This window comes from Rattus norvegicus, chromosome 6, assembly GCF_036323735.1.
Source record: "Rattus norvegicus strain BN/NHsdMcwi chromosome 6, GRCr8, whole genome shotgun sequence".
Classification (NCBI taxonomy): Eukaryota; Metazoa; Chordata; class Mammalia; order Rodentia; family Muridae; genus Rattus; species Rattus norvegicus.
Genome location: NC_086024.1, coordinates 56,471,920 through 56,487,893, shown reverse-complemented (window position 1 = coordinate 56,487,893; position 15,974 = coordinate 56,471,920). Strand labels below are relative to the sequence as shown.

Genomic DNA, 15,974 nt, shown 5'->3' with positions numbered 1-15,974 from the left:
TCCTGTACTACTTCCATAAAGAGGCCATTTTTACCAACAAAACAAAACACATAGAGAAACAAATTAAGGGAGAGAACAAAGGCTCTCCATTGTCCTCAAAGCTGGTCTTTGCAGCAGCCCTTAGCTCTTCCCCAAGGACACTAGCGCATTTCGTCCTCTAGTAGAAATCTACACTATTTACTACCCTTTAACAAAACCAATATGGAGGATTTCAACAGTTTCCTTAACACCACTGAAACATGGAAATGTATATGGTGTGGCTCTGTTATCTGGTTGCATTTACACTAGAAATCAGAGACTTTGTCTCCCAGAGCTAACATCTTGGGTTTGCTCCATCAAATACTATCATGAGATACCCAGTGGCTATGTGTGACCACAGGATAAAACATTTTAAATGAACATATTATATATAGCCAGGACTATTAAATTTCCTTTCTCCAAACCAGTCTCAGTACATACTACCTATAACATTCCTACCTGGTCTCATGTAATGTGTTAAGAAATGATCATGTCTATTGCTAATACATATGTTGGGACAAATCTTAGACCATTGATCTGAAGCTAATTGGGCTTTATTTCAGTGGTAAGATATTAAAGTGGTTATAATTTTTCAAACTGTCTTAATTCTCAAACTAGAACAGTTAGCAAATACTAATCTACAGTACATTGTCAATATTTCTAACCAATCATTTCCTTTCTTCCTGTTTCTCTTGCTTGCCTACTAATAACCAAACTGGCATATCTAAACAATCAGAATAATTTGTGAGCTCTCTCTACTTTATGTATCCTAAGCAGAAACAACCTTGCAGGTTTCTCTTCTGAGACCCCACTTGGCCTTCACGCACTTTATCTAAGTCCTATTCTGTAACCTTGATGTGTTCTTACTTTTCCTTATGAAAAGACACCTGAATTAGCTACCTTTCTCTAAAAGGACACCGAAGCTTGCCTTTACCCTGTACTTGGGGCTTGCCACTTTTTTTAATTAAAGCAGAATTTTATTCTTGTGTCAAACACAGTTTCCACCATTTTTGCCACTATCCAGTTGGGTAGTGTTGGTTATCAGGCAGGGAAGATTGAGCACACATTCTTCATACTCTTTAGAGGATGTTAGGATGTTTATGTGAGTCAAGCCCTCGAGTATACATGAACACCTGAAGTAAAACATGTCAAAGGAGAAAAGGAGAAACTTGAAGAATATGTATACGTAATAAAAAATGTCCGGCTTCTTAAATTAAAAACAGAGTCCTTTTTATTTTCTTGTTGGGTCGTTAAGCACATTAAGAGCACATTAAATTACCACATGTGCTAAATAAGGTCAATTGCTTTTAGGGATACTGGTATCAAGGCCCTTACATTCACTGTAGTACACTCTGCTCTTTGATGGAGATGACATTTTGTAACAGATGACAACACTGTGGCAGCAATGGCTGGATTGAGGCTTTAATTAGCATAACCTTTGGTAAAGTCGAATAATGACAATAAAACAGATTCAAAAGAATTAAAAGCTTTATAATCTGAAGAGAAATTTTATTTCTCTGTGTATGCAGAGGTATTTTTTGAGTGAGAGAGAGAGAGAGAGAGAGAGAGAGAGAGAGAGAGAAAGCCCCTTATGTCTTTCTAAACTGTAAGGTTCTCAAACTCTTTCTGAATGAGTAGCATCAGTGCAGACCTTCACAGAAGCTGGGTGAGAAGAGACTGTCTCTCCAGTGATGGCTGGGCTTAGCAAGTGGACCATCAAAAATGGCAGACCTTTGTGTAGGATATACACCAGGCAGTCTGTGTCATTCAAAACAAATACCCTTATCTTTTAAGTCAGTTGGGAAGTAGCCAACTAAATATCCACTAAAACATTTATTACTTTATTGATTAAATGCTACACCAGGATTTCTGGAGTGAGTACAAATAACCAGGAGTCTCTAGTTCCTGTAATGTGAATGTGTCTTTTGTATTGTGGTCTTGTATCTGCTAATGTAATGAGATCAATTGATTCTCCTCTGTGAACAAGTAGTTTTGCCCTTAATTTTTCGGCTTTCATCAAAATCCATCATCCAGAACTGCTAAGAAAAGTATGCATTGCCAAACATAAAGTCGTTCTGCCAGTGGTGTGAGCCCAGATGTGCAAGGTAGTTGCCTAATAAAGGACTAATAACTAATGACCGCACCATTGTTGAACATGCTTTTGGAATATGCGCCTTCTTTCCGCTTCCCTCTTGTTTTGTTTGGTTTGTATTTGGAAACACAGTATCACGTTCCAAGGGGTGGCTGATGTTGTTAGTGTCACCACGCCTTCAGAAGAATAACGATGCCCATTTTGTGTTTTCTACTGATATCCTCTAGTTCTATGTGAATAAAAGCTATTTGAAATAATTGTGTCCTAAAGTTTCTGCATCCTAGGCTCCTGCCATTAAAATCTATATCACAAATATGTGACAGATAATATTGATCAACAAAATACTATTAATTGTGAGGTATTAAGATATGCACTACTTTTCCGAACTACAGAGAGTTGAGGCTCAGGTTATTTATGACTCAGCAATTAGGAGAACTGGCTGCTCTTACAGAGAGGACCAGGGTTTATTTCTCAGGACCCACATGGCTGCTCACAACTATCTGTAACTCTACTTCCAAGGGACCTGGATACCTTCTTCTTGCTTATTCAGGCACCTGACACACACATGATATACATTCATACATGCAAGGTAAAATACATGTATAAAATAAAAAGAAACCTTTTGTTTATTTAAAAACTGGGGATATTTGCTTGCAAGTATCTCTTAGGATAAAATGAGCATTCACAACAGAAAAAAAATGTCAATCCAAGCCACACTACTAGCTGACATGCTAGTGTGTGCCTGGAATTCCAGAACCTTGGAGACTGAGAATGGAAGGTTGCCACAAGTTCAAGGCCAACCTGGCTACAAAATGAGTTTCAAGTCAATTTAGACTGTGGTGGAAGACCCTGTCTCAAACAACAACAAATTATAGTTACTGTTTTAACTGTAGTTTGATTATCAAGATAAAGAACAATAAGACCTGTCAAATGCATGTTGCTCTACAGAACATTGTACTAGATTTCTCTTTATCTATTACATGAGTCTAGTACCATACGGGCTATTTACAGATGAAAACAAATACAACACTCTCGCCATCGCTATAGTCAGAAGGATCTATCTACATTTTTCTAGCTTTAAAAAGTCTATGTTCTTTCTGAACTGGAAGAGCTTGAAGGGGCTCGAGACCCCATATGTACAACAATGCCAAGCAACCAGAGCTTCCAGGGACTAAGCCACTACCTAAAGACTATACATGGACTGACCCTGGACTCTGACCTCATAGGTAGCAATGAATATCCTAGTAAGAGCACCAGTGGAAGGGGAAGCCCTGGGTCCTGCTAAGACTGAACCCCCAGTGAACTAGACTGGTGGGGGGAGGGCGGCAATGGGGGGAGGGTTGGGAGGGGAACACCCATAAGGAAGGGGAGGGGGGAGGGGGATGTTTGCTCGGATACCGGGAAAGGGAATAACACTCGAAATGTATATAAGAAATACTCAAGTTAATAAAAAAAAATAAAATGTAAAAAGTCTATGTTCTTTCTAAATCTCATCTACTAAGCATAAACGATGGTACACTAAGCATATTTCAACGAAAAGGCCTGTCTAACCTTTGGAAGGAACTATGTGCTCAGCCTCTGCCCACCTGGGTGTTTTATTAAAGGTGGAATTAACTGAATCTGGTCATCATGGCTATGTTTCTATAGTAACTTACAAAACAGGTATTTCTTCCCATGTTCGACATCTTACTTACTTTAATCTAGACAAGAATTCTAATTGATCTTTGGAACACATACTCCAAAACTTTTTAAATCTAGTTCAGGGCCAACACTTATTTTTGTATTTTATAACCCCTGCAATGTTTAACATTCCAAAATGTAACTGTTTCCAATGGACAATGGTTTGGGTTCTTTCTAGAAAAATATAGGCATATTTTGTCTAACAAAAGTAAACTTGAGATGGAGTGAGTAGAGTTTTTAGTCAATGGTAAATACTTTGTCTTAATCAGATTGTCAAATAGCAAATATTACCTCATTATTCTTTGTTTCTTTTAAGTTTCTATGGTGAAAGGGACCAACAGAAAAAGTGAAATAGAAGTAAAAAACAAGAACCAGTACCCCATTCATTTAATGAGTAGTTACATTTGAGAATACGAGCTCAGAGCATCTCTTTTGTTACTTAACATATTTTATTTGTGTTTCTTAGTGCTGTTGACAGAAGTCCTTCCAAATGCTCTCATTACTCCCCAGGGATTGTGATATTAGCAGGACAAATTCTTACTGTTTCTCCTGGTTGACCATAAATGGATCACTCTGTACATACCTTAATAATTAATTTGAAAAGACAGAAACACTTCTGGCAAATGCATTAAGAACAGCAGCAAGATTCAGAGAAGGAGACCTAGAAATCTTCTTTCTGACATGTAGGAAATGAAAGAAATGAAAGGGGGAAAAAGATGTAAAGTTCTTAGTATATCAAAAAAAATAATCACACTGAACTCCATATTGAAAGAGAATGTGGTGTAATAATGAAACATAACATAAGCCACTTATGCATCTTCTTTGGTTCTTTTTACAAAACTAGTAAGATTCAAAATTGTAAGATGTGATCACAGTGAATCCTTTAGTGACACATCAAGAAATAGTTTAACAAGTTAATATTTATGACCTCTTTGTAATTGTAAAATTTATACCTACATAAAATGAGATCATTTCTTTTAAGGATGCATTTTTCAGTGTGTTTTATTTTTCTTTCTTTATGTTCATGTTTTCTACTGATTGATTAGGCATTCTAAAAATAACAAAATAGAAAACCTAATAGATGTACTTTCATTTAAATCCCTCAAAAATATTGCTAGGGGAGTAATTTAGAACACCATCACATTGAAGCTTCAATGCTTAAATGAATTTAGTATTTCTGAAATCATTTTTAACTTAATACAGTTTTCATTTTCTGCTTTCCTTTTGGTGGAGAGTTTGTCACACAATAGACTGAGTTTCATCGTGGCCTTTGTATACACACCTGTCATTACACTTTATTCTAAATGGTCCCTTTCCCTCCTTCCCATCTCTGTCCTAGCTTCTTGCCTTCCTTCCTTTGACCAGTTCTCCTTTCTTTTACTTCATTTCCCAGCTCTATTAGAGCACTTTACATGATCCTTTTTCTGCTTTAATGATCTACAAGCACACATATATACATGCACACACAGATAAACATTTGAAAGGAAATATATAATTCCTACAACGGGCTGGAGAGGCAGCTCTGTAATAGAGCACTTTCCAGACATTCACAAGGTCACAAGTTGAATATCTACAACCATAGGACAAAACAAAAAAGATAAAAGAAGCTAATGTTCATCAGAAAGATGAACAACCTTAGAAAGAACTTTCTAATTCTAGCAACTTGCTTTTTTTTCTATTTCTTAAAAAAAAGTAGGAGATTACAGTTTTGGTTGCATCAGATTTCAATAATTAAGTTCAATAATATCCAGGTCAACTTTACAACAATACAGTGTCCAGTATCATTTACTTTTCAAATTGCTGACCTTTGTGTGCGATGGTCTCCCTCTTTCATCAGACCCTCAGCCAGCACTGTGTCCAGCATCCTCAACTGACAGGTGGCTTTTAGAGGTCTCTGTGCCATGAAATGCTACTGTAATTTTGATACGTTAAATCCCCTGTGAAATCTAACCTATATTTACCAATTTATTCTTACTTCATTATGGTTTTGTACATGTCCATCTTTTATACTAGACTTAAGTTTAAACCACAAGTCATAGATAAGCCAAAAATAGTTTTTCAATTAGTGCATATTTATGTCGTTTCTTTGTGATGCCTGGATTAGGGTAAGCATAAGAAAAAAAAGGTGAACTCAACTGAAGAGAGGAGAATCAACAAACACAAAATAGACTATAGGGCTTCAAAGTCCAAAGAGGAGGATATGCTAGTATATGTATATACATGCGTGCAGGCACAGACAGACAGACAGACAGACAGACGGTTGAAATGGAGCCACCCTATAACAGTGTGACAGTTATACTGAAACACTGAAGGCTAACAAATAAAAAAGGCCAGACCCAGGAATGGGTTCCGTAGCATCCCAAACATTACAGGCTGTCAAAGTGCTGGAGACAGTGGAACCTGGAAGAAAGAAGCCCAGTAAATGAGGTGGATTAAATCTCATGCAATGGCCAATTTTAATCCGATATCAGACGATTCATATTCTGAAGATTAAGAGCAGTCACAGGAGTAAAGTGTACACCCACAAGAGCAAACCGCACTTGTCAGACAAGCAGCAAGCTGCAAAAACACACTTTTCCGTAGAGACATATAAGCAAATAACAATAGTCAGTTGTAATAAATGGCCTAAAGCGAGCTCATTCCTTCCTATCCACCACACCTGGGAGGGACGCAAAAGCATATTCTAAGAACAACTCCATCTTTTGAAGAAACTGAGGTCACAAGCCAGTTGCCTTGTTTTGTTGGAGTTTTCTCACAGAACTCAGAACTCTGTTCATATGATTCCATTCTTAGACCATCTGTGGACAGTGAGCTGCTGCCCATACTGATGGCTATCCTCCAGAACATGACAGCATGAGCATATTGCCAAAGGTACATATATATTTGTTGTTTTATATGGAGACCACACTGGTGCTGACCTAAAGCTCTATCACTACTGGCTAGCTTTACAGTATCCAAAGCTGTGACACATGCAGGAGTATGTGGAGGAGAAAACTAATCATTTTTTATGCAGCTCTGGATCATGTGAACTACAGTAATGACTGGTCTGGCAAAACATTCCCACTAGTACAATAGTGTCATGAATATCATGGGTGTAACCAACGATTTATGATTGGATTTAAATCTTGCTCTATAAGATGAAGTCCATACCAGGTACCATACCTGTTAAGAGAAGAGCTTGCGGGCAGACAAGTTCATGAATCCCAGGGCAGAACTTCCTAGTAGTATTCTGCTAAATGAGTTAACATAGACTTAATTGAACCCTACTATCTTATTATATACATAAATTATACCCATAAAAGTAATTATTAACACAGAGACCTACAACTGGCCAAGGTGCCGAGATTAAGAGCTTGCAAAATTATCACCCCTAAATGTGTCTACACAAGCACACACAAATGCACACACACACACACATACACACACACACACACACACACACACACACACACACACCCTTAAGGCTCCAGGATCATCAAGGACCATTTAGAATGGGCATCAGAATGAGTGGAAGAGGCAGAAGCAATGGTTATTACAAGGAAACCAAGTCTTCTGGACACAGAAGACATCTACATGTATGAAGTCACAGTGGTTGTGACAATATGCACAAGATCTGTGCAATCTCAAGCCATATCAAATTTCAACTTGGACAGGGGAGGGTAGGCAACATTCCATCCTACCAGAGTGTAGGTGGACTGATAGTCCCACTATAGCCAAGGAGCTATTGGCAATTGATATTTGCTGGTAGAACAAAGAACCAGATTTTCTTAGGAGCATAGCCAGTTCACCGTGTTGCAGTGGAAGGTCACACATCCAAAGATAAACAGCATCACTTGGACTTGCTGTGTGTGTGTGTGTGTGGTTATGTGTGTATGTGTGAATGTGTGTATGTATGTGTGTATGTGTGAATGTGTGTGTATGTATGTGTGTATGTGTGAATGTGTGTGTATGTGTGTGTGTGTGTGTGTGTGTGTGTGTGTGTGTGTTTTATCTCACAAAATTGATTGGCTAGGGAAGGTGAAGCAGAGATGGGAGGATATGGAGAAGTAAATATAATCAAAATTCGTTGTACAAAAATCTCAAAGAACTAATTTAAAATTTATAAATAAGAAAAAAACTATGCAGCAAAGATAAGAAACCAGTCCTCCTGGCTTCATTTCAGGAAAAAATGGGTTTAAGACATCTCCATAAGGTAAATCAGGTGACCATGATTTCAAAAGAAACTGGTAGTCAACCCTCACCACAGAACAAGTCCACAATCCTCAAGTCTGAGATACAGCTGGGGAATTAGCTGCAAGACATGATCCAACAGTTAAATGTATTCGTTATGCAAGCTTGATAACCTGAATCCAAGCTTCAGTATGCCTTCATTGGGGGTTATGGGGTGGTTTTAAATCGAGCCCTGAGCCCAGTTAGTGCTGAGCATAGGGAACCAACCACTGGTGAATCGATGACCACCAGTGGCCAATCCTCAAGAAAAGCGACTATCCCTACTGATACATAGTCAAAATTGCTTGTCCATCCCATAGCCCTTTTTGGAAGCCAAGTATGGTAGAGTTAACAAGTGCAGTACTGCCTCACAGCCTGTCAGAAAAACAACAAACAGAAAAATCAAAACAGGAAAGGAAGACAGCCCCAGCTTCAGTGGCAGGCATAGTAGGAAGCGTGTGTACTGACCACCGTATTGATCCCGAGTGCTAGCTGTGCCCTTTGAGCCCTCTAGACTGGGAAGATGGAATAAAGCATCCCACAGCAGTGAACTGTGACCAGATGATGGGATAAGTTATAGAAAATGACTATAGAATAAAACAGGCTAGATTGGGTAACATCTTCCTTCCATTCACATCGCTCTTTAGATACAATTGATGAGATTTTTTAAAAAATTAACTTTGTAAATGTGCCCCCTGCCGTGATGCTAAATTCCAAGACCAATTGACACAATCTCAGAGTGAGTGATGGTACTATTCCAGGGAGCCTGATAACCCACTGTAAAATAATAATAATAATAATAATAATAATAATAATAATAATAATAATAATAGTTTCAAAAGGTAAAATTGGGTGGAATTTTTCTTTGCTCTATCATTGTTACCCTGAACTGAATAAACAGACATGTGTACATCTTTCCCAGGAAATGTCACACAAGAAATAACTGGCACAAAACAGACATGTAAGCCAGTAGAGTAAAGGACTCAGGATCAAACTAACATAGCTATAATTATCCCAATTTGAGGTATGAAATTCACATATTGGAGCAGAGACAGTTCATTTAAGAAATGGTGCTAGGGAGAGACTGAAGATGCTGGTGGCCTCCAGCACCTGCCTGGCCACACTGCCACTCTGAGGAGTCTGGAAGACCCACAAAGGTTTCAAAGAGAGATACAGCGGCAGAGCACAAGGCTGAAGGACGCTCGATATCTGGAATAACTTTTTTAAAGGCGAGTCTTCTGTAAGATGCATTTAAAACATGGTTTCACAGAACTGGAAAAAAGGAGCCAGAGAGAATTGAAACTAAAGACACAGAGGTGGCGACAGGTGTAGGAATTCTGCTACTTCAGACAAACGAGCATCCCACCACTGAGTAAGGCTAGTCCTCAGGCCACTAGGAGACCTGCTTGGTCCTGTTGCCATCCCTAGGCTAGGAGCTACCTGGTCTACCTCCAGACAGGAGGTTCAAAGCTCCAGTGTGCTGCCCAGCCACAGGAGGAGGTTATCAGGAAGAGGGTCAATCCTTGGGATGCCGGGAGATTCAGAGTACCCCTGTTTGGGGGAAGGAGAAAACCGGGCTTTGGAGCTACCCTTGGGCTGGAAACACAATGTGCAAACAAGCCCAGGGTACTGGCAAAATTGCTGAGGTTCTGGTGCTGTGCGGCAGCCTGGAGCTTGTGTAGGTCCTGCACCCAGACTTGTTGCCCCGCAACACAATCACCCACACTCTGAACAGCAGCAGGATGTCCTAGATTAAACAGTGGTTCTTTTCTGGATAGAGTCTCCTCAAGGGACTTCCGTGGTCAGGGCTGCTGCTGGAGCCATGTTGTTGTCCGTGATCCGTGCTGACTCCAGCTTTAATAGGCAAGGAAGCTTTGTTTGAGATGGTATTGATGACTGCAGACTCATAACTGAGAATGAGAGAAATTGAAGGCCTCTGTGACAACCCCTTCTCTACCACCACATGCACCAGAAAACAAACAGTCTAGACAGGAAACCACTGAAGAGAGACCTTAAAGACTGAGAAAGATGCTGATGATAAAGGTGCAGTGATAAAGATGCAGTTGATTGGCAGGGCAGGGGTGGGGAAGGAGGGAGGACAGCAACACAGGACTCAGTTTTCTTTGAGGGACTGGCCATTGGGAGTTTGACCTTGCTTCAACAAGCACTGGACTTGGTGGTTGGTTTGTTTCATTTTTGGTGGGAGGGGGCAGGAGAGTATGGGTGGGTGGAATGAGAGAACTTTTAAGAATGAAGAGTGTGGTCTGGGTACATGGTATGAAATTCCCAAAAAATTAATATAAATATTATGTTGGGGAATAATTAGAAAAGGTGGTAGAAAATAGGATACCCACTTCTGAAAGGATAAGGCTGTAATTCTATTTCTCACCCTGTCTAACAATCTACTTGAAATGGATAAAAGAATATTAAGATCTCCATCATTAAAACTGACAGAGGAAAATATCAGGAAAACCTGATGTAGGGATACGGAGGAGCATTCTGAAAAGTATCCCAATAATTCGGTAAGTAACTGCAATAACTATTCAATGCAATTGAAATGTAATAACTCTGAAAGGCAAAGAAAGGGCCTCGGGGTAAAGAGAGAACCTACAGAATGGGGAAACATTTGCTTACTTTAAACATAATAGGAAATTACAACAAGAGGGTTAGAATTAAAAATTCTAACAGCAAACCTCTAACAGCAAAATAAAAATCATCTAATCCATGCATAGAAAAATTCATTAAATGGGCAATTCTCAAAAGAAAAAGCACAAAAGAACAAAACATACGTGAAAAAAAAGATTCAACATTATTGACATTGTGGAAATAAAAAGTGAAGTTGCATTTACTTTCAAAGGCCTTTCCTTCATCAATATGTCTATCATCAGCAAAGCAAATGACACCAAGTTCTGACAAGAGTGTGAGAGGAAAACATTGTTATGTAGAGCTGGTAGGACTGTAACTAGCAGTCCTTGAAGAAATATGGAGATTCCTCACAAAGGGTTTAAAAACAGGAAGAGCAACTGCATGATTCACATATTCCATGGGTCTACAGCCCAAGGACTCCGTCAGCAAACCATAGGGATGTGCACATTCATGCTTACTGCAGCAGTCCTCAGAAGTCAAAATACAGTGCCAACCTCGATGCCCATCAACTGCTGAATGGAGAGAGAACATGTAGTCTATGAATGAATCACCAAATGTGTCATTTTTCAGGAAAATGGTTGGACCTAAGGATCATGATAGTAAAACAAGCCAGAACCAGAAAGGCAAATATTTTATGCTCTCTTATAAGCAAAAAGCAAAATCTGCCTTTAAGACGTGTGTGTGTGTGTGTGTGTGTGTGTGTGTGTGTGTGTGTGTATCGATGTGTATGTGTATGTATGAGTGTTCATATGTGTGTGTATGCATGGGTGTGAATGTGTGTGTATGTGTGTATGCTTGGGTGGGTATGTGTGTGTATATATGGGTGAGTATGTGTGTATGTGTGTATGTATGGGTGTGTATGGGTATATATGTAGGGGTGTGTGTGTATGTATATGTGTGTATGTATGAGTGAATATGTGTGTGTATGTGTGTGTATCAATGTGTATGTGTGTATATGTGTGTGTGTATGTATGGGTGTGTATGTCTTTGTATGTATGTGGCTGTGTATGTGTATGTATGTGTGTTCATATGTGTGTGTATGTGTGCATGCATGGGTGTGAATGTGTGTATGTATGAGTGAATATGTGTGTGTGTGTGTGTGTGTGTGTGTGTATGTGTATGTGTGTGTGTCTTCATTGTCTCACTAAGAAAGCCCTTCTTGTCTGGGTAATGAAGAGCTATTTACAAAACAGTTCTTTGTATAACCAAAATGATAAAGGGGATCAGAGAGAGAAACCAAAAGTCAGAAGCACATAAGAAGCTACGGATTGGATGGACTTCTAATTATTTGACATCTACAGCATCCTATGAAAATTATCTTTGCCAAGAGAAGTGTGATAGCCCTTTGATGGGGGCGTGGGGTGCATTTAATCTTCCTATTGGCAGCAGACGAAAAGGAGTGCTACTAGTCTTAAACTCAGAAATGAGGACGAGATTACATTGACATCACTTTCTTCTTTCTCCAAATATGACAGGAAAACAGCTACCCATTACTTGTTGGGGAGTTAAAGGTTTGGGCCAAAGCTTGGCAGGAACACACAGAGCTGAGGTTTCATTTCTTTGCTCTGAGTTACATGCTGTGGCCATGTTAAAGTTTAGGCTTCACATTCCTTTCTGGTGAAAAGGAGATTTAATGAATATGCTACATGTTCAATCTTCTGAATGCCTCCAATCTTCTGCTGGTTCTAGCTTTCTTTCCTTCTTTAAGTGCTATGTATAGAACGTGTATGGATATCTCTTTGCCTAAATGAATTCATGGAAAAGAAGAAGAATTATTGCTGTGGGACAAAAAATATCTCCCCTCAAAAAAGAATGTACAAGCACACAAAAAAAGATGTGGGATTTTTATGAATCATATCCTGTAATTTTTCACTTTTTTTCCAGCTACCTCCTTCTCAGAACAGAATCCAAGAAAACCAAAGAAAACTATTTGTGCTGTGTGCAAAAATTTTGCCAAATTGAATTACATAATCCATCTACCAGATTTGATGAGTTCCTGGATATAATTTGTAACTTTACATTTTGGGCACAAGGAAATAATGCACTTGTTACATATGAATAACATGTTTGTTAAAATATCATATTTTATAATTACTTTAGAATGTTCCTATATGCATGCTTAGTACAGAGATTTAGGCGTAGAGCTTGGCATTGGTACAAGCACTTCAGGATACTAGACTGAATATACTTGTGTGTGGAGTCAAATCAACAAATTGGCAGATATTAAATATTTCCAGCCTTCCGGTCTCCATCTGCACCCGGAGCTGGGGCTTCCCTACAGCTCTCCAACCCCAAACCTGCTGTCGGAGATCTAGTTTGCCAGGAGAGCTCTTCCTCTTCAGCCCACAACCTACAGATAGGACCCCACTTTTTCTCCACTGACTATCCAAAGAGAGACCCACCAGGAGTGCACAGAGCTCGGGAACCACAGGGTGTTCATATACAACAAAGGAAAGATCTACCAAAATGAACTCTCAATTCTAAAAATCTATGCTCCAAATGCAAGAACATCCACATGCATAAATGAAACTTTACTGAGGCTCAAAGCATACAATGCACCACACACAATAATAGTAGGAGATTTCAACACCCCACTCTCATCAATGGACAGATCACAGAAACAGAAACTAAACAAAAACACAGTGAATCTACCATAAGTTATGAACCAAGTGGATTTAACAGACATCTGTAGAACGTTTTATCCTAAAACAAAAGAATAAACCTTCTTCTGAGTGCCTCATGGTACCTTCTCAAAAATTGAACATATAATTGATCACAAAACAGGCCTCAACAGATACAAGAAGATTGAAATAATCCCATGCAACTTATCGGACCACCATGGACTAAGGCTGGTCTTCAATAATAACAAAAACCACAGAAAACCCAAATACACATGGAAGTTGAATAATGCTCTACTCAATGATACCTTGGTCAAGGAAAAAATAAAAAAAAATAGCCTTTTTAGAATTTAATGAAAATGAAGGCACCACTACCCACACTTATGGGACACAATGTAAGTTGTGCTAAGAGGAAAACTCATAGCTCTGAGTGCCTGCAGAAAGACACAGGAGAGAGTATATGTCAGCAGCTTGACAGCACACCTAAAAGCTCTAGAACAAAAATAAATAAATAAGCCCAAGAGGAGTAGATGGCAAGAAATAATCAAATTCAGGACTGAAATCAAGCAAGTAGAAACACAAAGGACTATACAAAGAATCAACAGAACCAACAGAGCTGGTTCTTTGAGAAAATCAACAAGATAGATAAACCCTTAGCCAGACTAACCAGAGGGTACAGAGAGTGTATCCAAATTAACAAAATCAGAAATGAAAAGGGAGACATAGCAACCGAATATGACGAAATTCAAAAATCATCAGATCCTACTACAAAATCCTATATTCAACAAAACTGGAAAAATTGAAGGAAGTGGGCAATTTTCTAGACAGATACCAGGTACCAAAGTTAAATCAGGAACAGATAAACCAGTTAAACAACCCCCAATGCTCCTAAAGAACTAGAAGCAGTTACTAAACGTCTCCCAACCAAAAAGAACCCAGGACCAGATGGGTTTAGTGCAGAATTCTATCAGACCTTCATAGAAGACCTCATACCAATACTCTTCAAACTATTCCACAAAATTGAAACAGAAGGATCACTACCCAATTCCTTCTATGAAGCCACAATTATGCTTATACCTAAACCACACAAAGACCCAGCAAAGACAGAGAACTTCAGACCAATTTCCCTTACGCATATTGATGTAAAAATACTCAATAAAATTCTCGCAAACAAAAAGCAGAGTGAGGCCATAGGTCATTTGGAAGCTGGGAGAACTTTCTTTCAGTGGTTTCATCTAAATTCCAGATGGAACCGGCTGGAAGCAAGAAGTGGAGTGCACAAGAGCAGAGGGAAGAAGTGGAATGCCAGATGTCTAGCTAACCGAGCAGGTCTTCTGCAAATACTAAAGCAACGGGGAAGAAACAAACAAACAAACAAACAAACAAAATCAGAGAAAGATGACGATTGTAAACCAGAGGAGAAAAGTGCACAAGATCCTGAGACTCCAGGACACACTCGTAGGAAGCCCGAATTGAAGAACGTTCCTGACTCAGCCAAAGAGGCCAGGTTGAAGACGCCTCGGAAAAAAATGAAGACGGAACCTGGGGAAGAGTCTCAGGTGACAGTTCCCCTGGAGATCGTCACTGTACAAGAGGGGCAGATACCTGCTCTCATTGATACTCCTGTGCTCTATGAGGAAGTCAGCACCACGGTGGTAATTACATCTGCCTCAGAGGCAGTGTTGGCATCTTGGGCCAAAATAGCAGCCAATGCTAAGAAGTTGGAGGCAGTGCCTTCCAATGCAACATCCGAGACCTATGGGGAAATGTGGTGTGTGGTGCATGGGACAAGCCTTCCTGCTACCTCAAGTGGTTGGGTTCGGCTGCAGTTCCATGCTGGACAAGCCTGGGTACCGGATAAGAAAGGGAAAGCGATTGTCCTCTTCTGCTTCCGGCCTGCACATTTCCGCCCCCACACCTGGAGGATAACATGCTGTGCTCCAAGTGTGTTCATATAAACAAGGTCTTAACTAAGAGCCTCGAAGGGTAAAGGACGGATCTCTTAAGGTTGGGCTGGCTACTGGCATCACTCACTCTTGTGGCGTGATCGGCAGAACTGCAGCTGACACTGAGACTGATGGAAATCCACATCTTTGAAGGTGCCCGTCTCACCCAGGAATGATGGGATATTGTAAGTCAGTTAATGCTTAAGTACAAGCAGTTCAGAAAAAGCCAGTGAGGCCACCAAAAGGTCCTCTGCTCATTGTGATGACTGAACACTGGGAGTGGCCTCTTACTCTTGTGTGAAAATAAAGTGTTCTATGTGTTTGCTGCAGGTAAGTCCTAGGGCAGGACTATGACATGTCCAGATGTAACAGTTGCTAGTCCTGTCACCAGCACAGTGGGGTCATTGCCAATTCATTGGTCAACTGTAAAGACTTAGCTTGCTCCTGTAGCCTCTGCGTGTCCCCTTCCCTGGTTTGTAGGGTGATGTTAGTGCTTAGTATTTGGGTTTGTTTTCTGCTGTTGTAAAATATTACACCAAAAGAAAATTTCGCAAACAAATAAAAATTCTCAATAAAATTCAATGCAATCCCCATCAAAATCCCAAGTCATTTCTTCATAGAGTTAGAAAGAGCAATTTGCAAATTCATCTAGAATAACAAAAAATCCAAGGACAGCTAAAACTATTCTCAACAATAAAAGAACTTCTGGGGGAATCACCATCCCTGACCTCAAGCAGTATTACAGAGCAATACTGATAAAAACTG

At 39.6% G+C, this 15,974-nt stretch overlaps 1 long non-coding RNA gene and 1 pseudogene across 2 annotated transcripts; one reads left to right on the top strand and one right to left on the bottom strand.

The window, feature by feature from the left end:
• Window positions 1-5,843: 5,843 nt before the first annotated feature.
• On the bottom strand, window positions 5,844-15,421 carry LOC120093244 (uncharacterized). 2 transcript variants are annotated; one of them, XR_005486363.2, is made up of 3 exons: window positions 15,298-15,415; window positions 6,953-7,019; window positions 5,844-6,190 (listed from the first exon to the last, which is right to left on the bottom strand). It is a non-coding gene; the product is annotated as an uncharacterized LOC120093244 (long non-coding RNA). The 2 variants fall into 2 exon arrangements; XR_010052223.1 differs by lacking the exons at window positions 5,844-6,190; window positions 6,953-7,019 and adding an exon at window positions 9,743-9,909 and having other exon boundaries at window positions 15,298-15,421.
• On the top strand, window positions 14,510-15,253 carry Dppa4-ps4 (developmental pluripotency-associated 4, pseudogene 4; annotated as a pseudogene).
• Window positions 15,422-15,974: the final 553 nt, after the last annotated feature.